Raw genomic sequence first — 13,130 nt, forward strand, 5'->3', positions numbered from 1 at the left:
GGTTCATTTTGTTTGGGACTCTGTGAGCTTCTTGGATTTGTGTGAGTTTTTCCTTCCCTCTATCAGGGAAGTTTTCTGTCATTATTTCTTCAAACAGGTTTTCTATTCCTTGCTCAGTTTCCTCCTTCTGGCACCCCTATTATGCGGATGTTGTTTTGTTTTGTGTTGTCACAAAGTTCTCTTAGGCTCTCCTCCTGCTTCTTAATTTTTTTTTCTAGAAGCTGCTCTGCTTGGGTATTTTTTCCTACCTTGTCTTCTAGCTCGCTGATGCAGTCCTCTGCTCCTTCTAGTCTACTGTTGATGCTTTCTATTGAGTTCTTTATAGCAGTGATGTCATTTTTCATTTCTTCTTGGTTCTTCTTCATTTCCTCTTGGTTCTTACACATATTATTGAATTTGTCTTCCATTCTTTATATCCACCTTATGCCCATTTCTCTGAATTCTTTCTCTGACAGCTTGCTTGCCTCCATTGCCTCCATTTCGTTTACTCCCTTTTCTGGTGATGCCTGTTTTTCTTTCATATGCAGGCTGTTTCTTTGTCTCCCCATGATCCCTCGTCTCCAGGTGTTTGGTTATGTAGTTCTCTCTCTGCCACGTTGATTTAAAGGCTCAAAATACAACACAACAAGGCACAATGCACAAGGCAATGAACACAAATGTATTCACGTTACTAATAACCCCAAATAAAGTTGACCACCAGAGAAAAGAGAATTAGGGGATTAGGAAGAAAGAAGAAGAAGAAAAGAAAAAATAGAGAAAGAAAAAAAAAGAGTGCAAAAATGAGATTGGTAAAAGGAAAATAAAAAGTAAGAGAGAAAAGAAAGAGAATGAAATAGAAGAGGGGAAGAAACTATTTATATGGGGAGAAAACTCCAATAGAACAGTCACTAATCCCAACAAATTCCAGCAATAGATACGTAGAGATGATTGCAAACTACAAACAGCTAATAGCAAGCGAGGCAAGGGAAAACAGAAGCAAAAAATAACCAAAAAAACAACAAAAAAAGAAAAAGAAAAAACGAAACAGTCTCACAAACAAGCATAAGAAAACCCCAATATCATCAACAATCAAGCAAACAACAACAAAACGACACAGAGAAAAAAAATTTGGATAGTGAAGAAAGAGAAGAGAGAGGTGTATATGTACTTAGAGCACAGGGTTGGAAATTAGATATATAAGTAGGGTGAAATTTTAACAGGGGGTGAAAAGAAGGAATAGGGAAAATCTAAAGCAGGAATGGGGTAAGAGAAACAGGAAAACAAAAGGGGAAAAGTGAGGAAGAGAGTTTAGGCATAAAGGTAAAGTTGACATAGAGTAAAATGATGCTAATGGAAAGATGAAAATAGAATGTAGAACACTAATCCGAAAATAAAATAAAGAGAAAATAAAATGACACTTTTTTAAAAAAAAATGTAAAGTGGTAATAGTAATAATTGTGGTTAAAAGTAAAAATGTAGTAATTGAAAAGGTAAAATCAGGTGATGAAAAAAGAAAAAAAAATTAGTTTCTTAAGTAAAAGGTGAAAAAAATAAAAATGTGCAGTAGTGAAGGTCCTTTACTTCCTCTACTCTTCTGTTTGGCATGCCTTAGTCCTGTCAGGTATTCAGGAGAGTGTTGAAGTTTCCTTCGATACACTGTTGCTCCGTATTGTAAACCACAGTCCTGATTTTTTTTAAAAATATATTTTTTATTGATTAAGATATTATATCTGTGTCCTTATCCCCACGTTATCCCCTACCCCCCGCCCCCCGCTCATGCCCTCACCCCCCCCCCCCCCCCCGTTGTCCATGTCCATTGGTAATGCCTATATGCTTGCATATAAGTACTTGGTTGATCTCTTCCCCTTACCCCCACCCCCCCCTACCTTCCCTCCAGGGCCCACAGTCCAATCAGTGCCTCTCCGTCTCTGGATCAGTCCTTGTTCATCAGTTTATGTCGTTCATATATTCCACAAATGAGTGAGATCATATGGTATTTATCACTTAAAGAATAACCTTCAGCATTTCATACAATCCTGGTTTGGTGGTGATGAACTCCTTTAGCTTTTCCTTATCTGTGAAGCTCTTTATCTGACCTTTAATTCTGAATGATAGCTTTGCTGGATAAAGTAATCTTGGTTGTAGGTTCTTGGCATTCATCACTTTGAATATTTCTTGCCACTCCCTTCTGGCCTGCATGGTTTCTGTTGAGAAATCAGCTGACAGTCATATGGATACTCCCTTGTAGGTAACTAACTGTTTTTCTCTTGCTGCTTTTAAGATTCTCTCTTTGTCTTTAGCCCTTGGCATTTTAATTATGATGTGTCTTGGTGTGGTCCTCTTTGGATTCCTTTTGTTTGGGGTTCTCTGTGCTTCCTGGACTTGTAAGTATTTCTTTCATCAGATAGGGGAAGTTTTCTGTCATTATTTCTTCAAATAGGCTTTCAGTATCTTGCTCTCTCTCTTCTTCTGGCACCCCGATAATTCGGATGTTGGTACGTTTGAAGTTGTCCCAGAGGCTCCTTACACTATCTTCATATTTTTGGATTCTTTTTTCGTTTTGCTTTTCCGGATAGGTGTTTTTTGCTTCTTCGTATTTCAGATCTTTGACTTGATTCTTGGGTTCCTCTCGTCTGCTGTTGGATCTCTGTATATTATTCTTTATTTCAATCAGTGTATGTTTAATTTCTAACTTGTCCTTTTCCATTTTTTTGGCATTCTCATTAAGATCCTTGAAGGTCTCACTAAGTTCCTCGGCGGTTCGTAGAAGATTCTTGGGTAACCTTATAACTGTGATTCTGAACTCTATGTCCTCCATTAGTTTGCTTTCCTCCATTTCTTTCATTTGTGACATGTTTCTTTGTCTTCGCATTTTTGGCTGACTGCGAGGAGCCACTGTCTGTGCTGGAGGCACCCTTATGTGTGTTGGGTCCACCCAGCAGGGGCTACAGCAATATCAACATATTTCTCCTCTTTGTTTGGAAGTTTTGGAGCTCTTTGATTCACTGCAGTTAGGCTGCAAAAGCGCAGGTGCCTCTCTTGTGTCGCTGAGTACAGCTTGGGAGGGGATGTAGTGGGGCGGGGTCTCAGAGAGTTCCCAGGGTGGGGCAAACAGCAATGGTGTCGTCAGCGACCCCGCAACTCCGTGAGTGCCTCGTGCCCCCACAGCCCTGCGAGCAGCTCTGTGAGAAAGTCACCTTCGCTTTCTGACATGCTGCAAGACAGTCCAGTTTCTCCCTGTAGGAGCCTGGGACCCAGCGTCTTGCGGTAAATGAGTTCAGTGCGTTCGAGAGCTTGTCCCCTTCTGATTGAAAAAACCATGCACCCAGGTGCAGCAGCCTCGCACTCGCCCCCGTACCTCTGTTCTTGGCGCCTCTCCCCTCCTACTCGGTCTCAATGCGCTTTTTTCTTTCCTTCTAGATGTAGAACTTCCACTTGATCAGCTTTCCCATGGTTCTGGATGATAGTTGTTTTGTCTTATAGTTGTGGTTTTAATGTTGTTGTGGGGGGCAGCATGTACAGGTTTGTACCTTATGCCGCCATCTTGGTTCTCCATAGTCCTGATTTTAAAGCAGGCAGTATTTCTTTGTTTCCCAGTCTGCCTTTATTTGTATTTACAGAAGAGTCAGTTCGTGGGTCAGCCCCTGGGTGGCAGTGTTTCTGGATTGACCTCAGAGGCTATAAGCCCTCTCTAGCCAGTATTTAGGTTTTGTTTTCCCTATCGCACTTAATACTGGTTTGGGAGAGTCCACTGCCCCAGAGCTGGTTCCTTGGTCGTTACTCCCCGCTCTGATTCCCAGGTTCCACAAAAACAACTTTCCCCTGCAGTCTCTGTGAGTGACCCCAACTGGGCGATCCTATGTATTGGGTTTAATAATCAAAAGCAAAAATTTAAGGAGAAAAAAAAAAAAAGAGCCAGAGTGTGCAATTCTCCCAAAGTCTCTTCCGCACGTCCTCTCTCCCCTGGCTCTAAGCAGCCAGCACACTGGCAAAATCCGAGGTTGCCTTTTTTTCACCCAATCCAGCTATGGGTTGATTTTTAGAGTTCCCTTCTGCCAGCAGCCCTGCAGGACCCCTTCCACACTCGTGGATCACGCTGGCCCCAATGGCCGCGGACTTTGTGTGGCACAGACTTCCCCCACATGCATTCCTCTCTCCAACCTGAATTACAAACCGCACCTTTATGTAGGCGAAATCTGACCTTTCCGTGAGGAGGAGCAGGGCTCGTCTGAGTCCTAGTATTTGCGCTGCTTGAGATCCGGTGTTCCTAGGTTTGTAGCCGGACGCTGGGTGCCATGGTTGCAGGGTTTCTGGATGTATACGCTTCCGATATCAGCCACTCAAGATGGCGCGGTATACGCGGCTGAGCTGGCTGCTCCGGGAGAGATTTCAGCAGCAGTGGAGGCTGCCCGGTTAGGGGAGCCCAATCTGGCAGTCTCCAACAGTCCCCTGGAGTATAGCTATCGCTCACCCACAAATTTACACTCTCAGTATGTCCACACACTCTCCTTTCGTTCTCTCACTCTCACACTGTCTTGCAGTCTGCCTTCCCTTCAGCAGCCATCTTCTGAATCCCTCATCATACTATTATTTTAATATCTTTTGTTATTCAGCACATTACCCACATTAGGCACAAAATAAAAATTTGGTTTGAATTCATTTGAATACTTGGAAACTCTTTTAGATAAAAGTATGTGAATTCAAATGTTACATACCGTTTATGCATACACTTGTACCATTTTTGATGTCTTTCTTTGGTATGGCTGAATGACAAAACTTCTCTATTGGCTAGTGCAGAAATTGAAAGGTGTACTTGAATTCTCTAGATTTCGTTTTACTTTTCATTGAAAATAGAGATACATTAAATATTTATTAGTAGTCAAATATTATGAAGATCAGAAAGAGCTATACTTTCTACTCTATTTTTTTAAACATGTAATTATGAAAAATTTCAAGCATATTGAGGAATTAAAAGCATAGTATACCAACACATAAATCTGTATACCAAATACCAATACTCAACAGTTGTTAATGTTTTGTCTTATTTGGTGTATATATGTGTTTGTCTGTTTACTTTTTGGCAGAACTATTTGAAAGTTAAAGTCTTAATGTCTTCATTACTGAACACTTGAGCATGCTTCTCCCAGGAATAACAGCATCTTCCCACATAATAATAATACATGATCACATCTAAGAAAATTAAATATAATTCCCTTATATCTAATACTAGCCATACTCAGATTTCCTTTATTACCCTTAAAATATCTTTTATAATCCCTCCTTTAACTTCCATTTTGGATTCAGTGTAAGCTCCTAGGCCGTAAGTTGCATTTGATGGTTATGACTTATTTTCTTTTGGTCTGAAAGTTTTTCCTCTTTCTATTTAAATAATTAAAAAAAGTAAATATAACCTCAAGATTTTATTGTCTTCAGAATAAAACAAAAGCTGAAGCTTAGAACTGGATCAAGAGGTCTTTTCTTTCATTCTCCCAATTCAAAAATGCCTGTGTGTCTTAAGGTTAGCATTCTCTTAGATCTACAGTTGGACTCAATGCATTCAAGCCTCAGCAATTTGTAATTTGAGCCTTTTTCTGGAAAATTGGCTCAGTCTGTCCACCATAGCTACTCTGCTTCCTGTCATAATGCTGCTTTCCCTGGGCATGCAGAGAATCCTTGTCCTTATTGTATTGTCTCTATGTGGGGTCTTGTACTATGGGATCTTATACTTCGTGTATCTCTCTTCTATATTTCATATAGACTAGAATTTAGGTATAAAGGATTAATTAGATTCTGGTTAAACATTTTTGACAAGAATACATGATAGGGTGATTTGAGGACAGAATTTCAGGTTTTCCTATGATCAGCGATGCAAAAATTGATCAGTTGAGTAAGGTAGTAACTCTGTATACCTAGTATTTAAGCATAATACTACGTACCTGTTTGACTCGAATTTAAAAGCTGTCCATTTTCTATTTTTTAGTTAGCAATAATCTATAGGCTGATATTTGGTTGTGTGCAAATATCTTGTTTTTTTCTCCCCCCAACAACCTTTCATCTAATATTTTTGGCATTTCTTAATGACCCTTTCCTGAACTTGTTATTTCCTAGAAGTTGCAAAATGGTAGTTTTTCTAAATTTTTCTCTATTTTCCTTTTTTTTTTTTTTTTTACATTTATTAGCTAACATTTTTTTTCTTAAAGAAAAGCTTTCTGTCTTCTACCTTAGAAGAACTGTGATATCTCCTATAAAGGGAGGGTAAATGCCCTTTAATTACCAATTTTCAGATTCATGATTTAGTGGAATAGTCACTTCTAGTGGTGGCAAGTGAGTTTATTCCTCTCACTCATTCGTTTATTTGTATTACTCTGGACTCATAGATTTTTTAAAAAAGTCTACATTTTCCAATCCTTTGTTTATTTATAGTCTCTTATTCATTCACTCATTTATTTGTTTCAAGTTCTTAAACTACCCCAACCTTGGCCTCTGGGAGCCCCTGCAAGCTGGTCTCTATGTCCTTTTGTCCTAGGCTCATAATTCTTTGATTGCTTCCTTGTTTGTACTGCAACAGATTGATCCCAGTTTCACCTTCCACTTTCTCTTTCTCAGACCTGTAATTGGCTATTCCTCTAAAGAACTCTGAATAATATTCAGAAACCAAAATCTGGGAACTAGGAGTAGGAATGTTTATTGCTTCTTCAAGTGTCATGAGTTTATATTGATAGTTCATGCTCAGATTTCACATTTTAATTTTTCTTAGTTCATGTTAGTATCTTAGCCTGTAAACCTCCACTCATTAATGAAAACAGAATCATTTAAAATTTTGAATATTTTCAAGCCCACAGAAAAGTTGGGGGAAGAAAAATACAGTGAGCCCCACATATATTTTTCACTTACATTTACCCTGTTAATGTTTTACCATAATCATTCTATCTTTGTATACACACACACATACATGTGCACTTTTTGTTTTAATCCTCACCCGAGAATATTTTTCCATTGATTTTTTGGCAGAGTGGAAGAGAGAGGGAAAGACAGAGAGAAACACATCAATTGGTTGCCTGCTGCATGAGCCCCAATCAGGGCCTGGGCTGGGGAGGAGCCTGCAACCAAGGTATGTGCCCTTGACCAGAATCGAACATGGGACCTTTTGGTCCACAGGCCAACACTCTGTCCACTGAGCCAAATTGCTTAGGACCATATGCACTTCCTTTTTGCTCATACATACAGATCCAGGGAAAATCTCAGAGACTGAAAAATCTCCCTCTGTAAGCAGAGGGCAGAGGAAGACCGAAGAAAGAAGTGGGTCACTCTAGTCCAGCAATTAACAGAGTTTATTAAAGGAAACATAGGCTCATCTTGTGCTGTGGCAAGAGGAAGTAGATAATCTCCGTGATGCTTGGCAGGGACTAAAGGATTATGTAGAGCAGGGCAGGATGGATGAGGGACTGGACTGGTCCCAGGTAGTAAGGGAAAATGCCTTTCATGCTTGTCCGGGCAGGGTAATAGCCTGTTCCAGGAGCCAGCACAGCATGGAAATGGAGTCATATCTCTGAGGGGATTTATGGGAAGCAATCTCTCTTCTGAATTTACAGGAACAATCTCTGTTCTAGCCTGGATCTAATATAATACAACTCAAGGGTCCAGTAGTGGTCATGCCAGGAAACAGTCTCTCCTCCATACCTTCTGAAACCATATGAGAGTAAGCTGCAGATATTATTTTACTTCTCTTCTGAATATATCAGCATACATCTCTTAACATGAGCATCATCACCACCCTTCAAAAGTCATTAATTCAATAACATCACGTAATATGCAGTCTATACACAAATTTCTCTAATTATCTCAAAATATCTTTGTTACTTTTCCCTTGCCTGTCTTTAAGGATCTAATCAAGGTTCATAGTGTATGTTTGGGTATTGTGTCTTTGTGGTCTCTCCCAATTTAGTCCATTTCAATGGTCTAGATTCTTTTCTTATGACAGTAGGTCTTTGGAAGTCTGGACCAGTTGTCTTGTAAAACATCTCTATATTTGGAGTTCATCTGTTTTGCCCTGTGATTAGGTTTAGCAGGAACCTCCCAAAGGTAATCTAGTCTTTCCACTCTGATGCCAGCTTGACCAGGTTATAATAATCTCCAATATAAAGACACATAATTGTGTATGTGTTCCCCCATGTCCCGCGTGGTTCAGGGTTCAGGATCTGGAAGAGGAGCTGCACACAAATGAAAGAGAAGAGACAGATAATTTGGAAATATTGGGGGGCCAGGCGGGCAAGTCCAACTCAAGGGGAAGGACTTCCACCGGTGCCCAGGCCTCGCCAGCCTTTCATTCAACTTTGGTTACACATAAAGCCCTTAGTCAGGCAGGCAATTGCGGTAGCAGACAGACTGTCTTAAAGATCAGTAAATATTAAAAGGATTTACTCTGAGACTATTTGATCAGGAAATAGCTTGAGTCCCCATTGTCAGGACTAGACAATCGGTGCATAACTCAGGCCCTTGCCATGGTTCAAGGTTCACCAGCATTTTGGGATCCTTGTTTGCACTTCTCTGCTAGTGAAGACAATGGGTGGCCTCCTGCATCTCCCCCGTTTCTTTTCCTTAGTAATTCTTGAAAGGTGAATGCTGCCTGAAGGGTTCGAGCCCTTTTAAGACTCTTCATGCTGCATCTGCAGACTAGAAATAAGCATATGAGAACAAAAATGAGACAAGCAATAGTGGTTATGCTGAGAGGCAAATGTCATGTCCTTTTTAAATTGCTGCCAGGTATCCAAGGAATCAGTCTGTAGTAAGTTTCTTTCTGGGCCAACAGTTCTTTGAGTCCCAATTTCAATGTCCAACAGTTTCTTATGTGTACATGCCAGCAATTATATTCTAGTTCTGGATGGTGGGCAAACGGTGGCAATGCAGGTCCAACCTCTGGTGGACAGCTGCTGACTGCTAGCATGGCAAGGCATCTTCACCATCTTCCATCTGGATGGTTTCTCCTCTTGTCTTCATGTGTTGTCAGTTCCTCTCTGGGATTCATTGTTGCAGGAATCCACACAGGCTTAGAGGAGTTTTCTGGAAATATACTAACATATTCTCGACCAAAAGTTAATAAAGGAATCTTTTCTATAAACTAGACTTGGGATCCTTTCTTTGCATTGTGCCCAAACCATTTTCCTTTGGCTTATTTTGAAACAATGTGTGTTTTCATGGGTGTCTTGTCTTCAGCATTACAAGTGAAAAATAATTTTTACAGTAAAAAATTTTCTTGATGTAATTTACTCACAGGGGATTATTCCACTATCCCCCTTCTCTTTTTATTTAAATAATATTAAGAGGCTTTTGGAAATTTTGCAATGCAGTCTTGGTAACTTTTTATTTTCATTTTATGCACAGAAATATGACTGCAAATTGCAAATCCTGTGAACCAATTTGGATTCATCGTATGTTAAGCAGTTTTTGAACTATGAGATAAACCATTAGTAAAAAAAAAAAAAAAATAGTTAATGCTTCAGGAACAGTGTTCTGTCTAGTACAACAAAGTTTTTATGAATATTCATTTATTTCAATTAGCCAATTTAAATTAATCTAAAATAAGGTTTATTTTTTAACTTCACTTGTCCTAGGTTATAGAGAGTAAATGACATTAACTACATTTCTGCTATTAGCCTTTGAATAACTTTACATAAGTTTTCTCAGGGAGGCAAAAACACAAATTACTTACTTTTGCTTATGAAGCCTAACATTGACCTTTAATTACAGCTTTCATGTATTTGAAGGAAACCTCTTTTTATTTCCTTCCAGAGCAATTATTAGGATACACTTAGAGAGTTTCTTTTAAAAGACACTTTTCTTTCTTTTTTACACCAAGCAACTTACAGGGCTGCTGCTTGGATATAGGGTCATGCAGCTGAATAGCTATATTTCAATGACTCTCATTACATTATGTTGACCACTAGTAAGGATCAGATTTAATATTTTAATAATAATAATCTTTAATTTACCCTGTAAATATTAGCGAAAGAGATTTCAAAATTTTTAAATTTCTCCTTTTTATTAATCTTAGAATTACATTTTTAAAGAGTATCCCTTTAGGCTTATTTGCATATACAGAGGAATTATGAGTAGTCCCAGTAACTTTCAGAGGGATTTATTAGAATTTAATTGTTTATAAAAATATTGGCTTTTCATTTAGCTGAAATTATATGAAACCTTGATTATAATTTAAAAAGCTAATTTATAAAGTAATTAAAGTAGTTATCTTTATTTAAAAAGCAAAGCAAGTAAATTTATACATTTGATCCATGAGGCACAAATGCCGCCCCACCTCCAGCCTATTTAAAATGCAGGCGGCTAGGAGTTTTTTGTCTTTTAAATTTCCGCTGCTGAAAAATTTGGCTGTATCTAAGAAATATACCGTCACTCTATTTTGCCCTTCCTAGAGGCCCAAACCCTAATAACATTTAAAATATATGTATATAAGTAAAATATAGTTGTTAATTTTTACTAAAGCTTTCCATGCAATTTCAAGTATATTAGATTGACTAAATGTAAAATATTTCTTTTAAGAAGAGAGAACAAATTCTTTTTTGGATCACTCCGGGCCCTTGGAGTTTTCCAAAAATCATCCCTCGGTTATAGCCTTGAAATTTAACCTGGAAAGACTGTCAGATATATATATTTAAAGATTATATACTTTTGAGAGTTGGGCTGGAGTTGTGAGGACCAGGGGTGCCATGGGGGCCACTGACGACGCCGAGCAGCCGCGGGGACCTGGTGGGGCAGAGGGGGGCGGCCCGGAGCTGGGACATGTGGGCACAGCGGGGCAGCTGGTTCTCAGGAATCCTTGGAACATAATGATAAAGCACCGGCAGGTGCAGCGAAGGGGCCGCCAGTTTCACAGATCCTGCTATCTCCATGGACCTGCTCCGAGCTGTGCTGCAGCCTAGCATCAACCAGGAGATCCAGACTGTGTTCAACAAGTACATGAAGTTCTTCCAGAAGGCAGCACTGAATGTGTGAGACAACGTTGGGAAAGAAGTGGATGCAGAGCAGCTGATCCAGGAGGCCTACTGCAGCTGCCTGGAGCAGGCAAAACTACTGTTCTCAGATGGAGAAAAAGTTATACCCAGATTGACCCATGAGCTTCCAGGGATAAAGTGTGGTCGGCAGAAGGGGAAGGTGCCCATCGAGAAAGTCCCATTCCCAAAAAGAAGAAGGGAAGGCCTCCTGGACACATCCAGTCAAATGACCGGGCAGCCCCTGGTATGGTGTGAAAATCCTGTGAACCAATTTGCCGCAAAGGCCCCAAGTGGGACCCAGCTTGGCTGAATGAATCTATCACCTTTCTGTTAGGATCTTGAGCCAGCAAAGCCCTGGGGATGGGGGGCACCAGAGGGAGAATCTACATCAAGCACCCACACCTCTTTAAGTACGCAGCTGATCCCCAGGACAAGCACTGGCTGGCCGAGCAACATCACTTGCGGGCAACAGGAGGGAAGATGCCTCCTCATTGAAAAGGACATCCAGGACCTCGCTGCCAGCGATGATTACAGAGGATGCCTGGACCTGAAGTTAGAGGAGCTGAAATCCTTTGTCTTACCCTCCTGGATCGTTGAGAAGATGCGAAAGTACATGGAGACTCAATGGACAGAGAATGAGCATCATGCAGTTGAAGCACCTGCACAGACCTGAAGCCAGGTGGCCTGGCCACACTAGGCAGCCTTCCTCCTGACTCTCTTTCCCTGTGGCTGAGGCCATCACTGAGACTGCTCCCAGATGGATAATAGCGGCATTAAGCTGTGCCTCACAGGGGTGATTAACTACAGAGCATCCCCAGACTGGCATGTACTTCTATATTTGTAAAGTCATTAGGATAAGAAGCAATTAAACAGTTTGTAATAAACACACACACACACACACAAATTATATACTTTTTATAATTATTAAAAGATATTAATGAAATTTAAACTGGTTTTTGTATTAAAAAATTTCGGTTGGGATCACAGAATTAATCCTCCTTTTTAATTAGACCAATAAGTAACATATTTTGAATTCCTAATATTTCAGAGAAAACACAAAAATTATTTTCTCAAAAATAAATTTATATACTTTAGGCATTTAGTTACCATAACTATAATTTCTCCCAATTTAATTTGAATTCTTAAAAGCTTCAAATTTCAGGTAGCAAGTTAAATACTTAGCATTTCTCAAATTAGTAATACATTTATATTTTAAGGATGTATTTCCAATAAAATACAAGGCATATACAATTAACAGATTAAATTCTAACCTCTAGATTTTTTTTTAATGAGGTAAACTCAGGTTAATATTTCAGTATTTTTGTCATTTTAAAATACCTAGATATTTAATAATTTTTATTATTTAATTCAGCAATGTTCTAAAGTCTTAAGTTACCAAAGGCTTTGGAAAACTATCTTTCTGGTGAGAAGGCAGGGGGATGGGATTTTTAAAACCGCCACTTTTTTCCTTTAGAGATATAACAAGTAAGGTTCCTGTTGCTGCTGCAGGCTTCTCCGGCTTTTACAGGGAGAAGAGGGACTGGCCCTTTATCATCAACACATTATCACTGAAAAGCTTAACCACAAAGTCTAATTTGCTTATAAGCTTTCTGCACATAATTTAGCTGATTTTGCACATCATTATACTGTCCCAGCCTTGCTAACATTTCATAAGTTATTTGAGCATTCAGCCAGGTTTATCCTCCTTCGTCTCTTTAAAAGTCTCTGGCAAATGAAATACCGTGTTCCACAAGGAGAAACAGTTTGGAGGCATGTTTTTCCCCTGCTGATGAGCTTTTTTCAAATTTTGACCCACTCTTTACCAACATTCAAGACCTAATGTACCTTCTTCAGGAAACCAAGGGTTATGTTCTATAATAACATGCAAAAACTGTACGAGATTACCTTCTGAAACTTTAATTCCTTAAGCATGCAAATCAAAAATCTACAATAAAGGTTCTTACTTTTAAGCCGAATCCTGCCCCATTAGCCTGGCTAAGGAAACATTCCCACTCTACTTACAGATTGTGAATTCTGCAGCTGATCATGGGCTTTGTGTATGGTGAATATCTTCCCACCTATACGGTGTGCCCACCTATACAGTGAATTCTTTTCCACCTCGCCGGTGAATCTTTGTTTTTTCAC

General features: G+C 39.5%; 1 protein-coding gene and 1 pseudogene across 8 annotated transcripts in view; both read left to right on the top strand.

Annotated features, from left to right (window-relative positions):
- The window catches only part of AKAP11 (A-kinase anchoring protein 11), a 73,291-nt gene that overhangs the window by 19,974 nt on the left and 40,187 nt on the right, over positions 1-13,130 (top strand). The gene's annotated exons all lie outside the window — the stretch shown is intronic.
- LOC118650334 lies at positions 8,956-11,871 on the top strand (annotated as a pseudogene).

This window comes from Myotis myotis, unplaced genomic scaffold (genome assembly GCF_014108235.1).
Source record: "Myotis myotis isolate mMyoMyo1 unplaced genomic scaffold, mMyoMyo1.p scaffold_m19_p_3, whole genome shotgun sequence".
Classification (NCBI taxonomy): Eukaryota; Metazoa; Chordata; class Mammalia; order Chiroptera; family Vespertilionidae; genus Myotis; species Myotis myotis.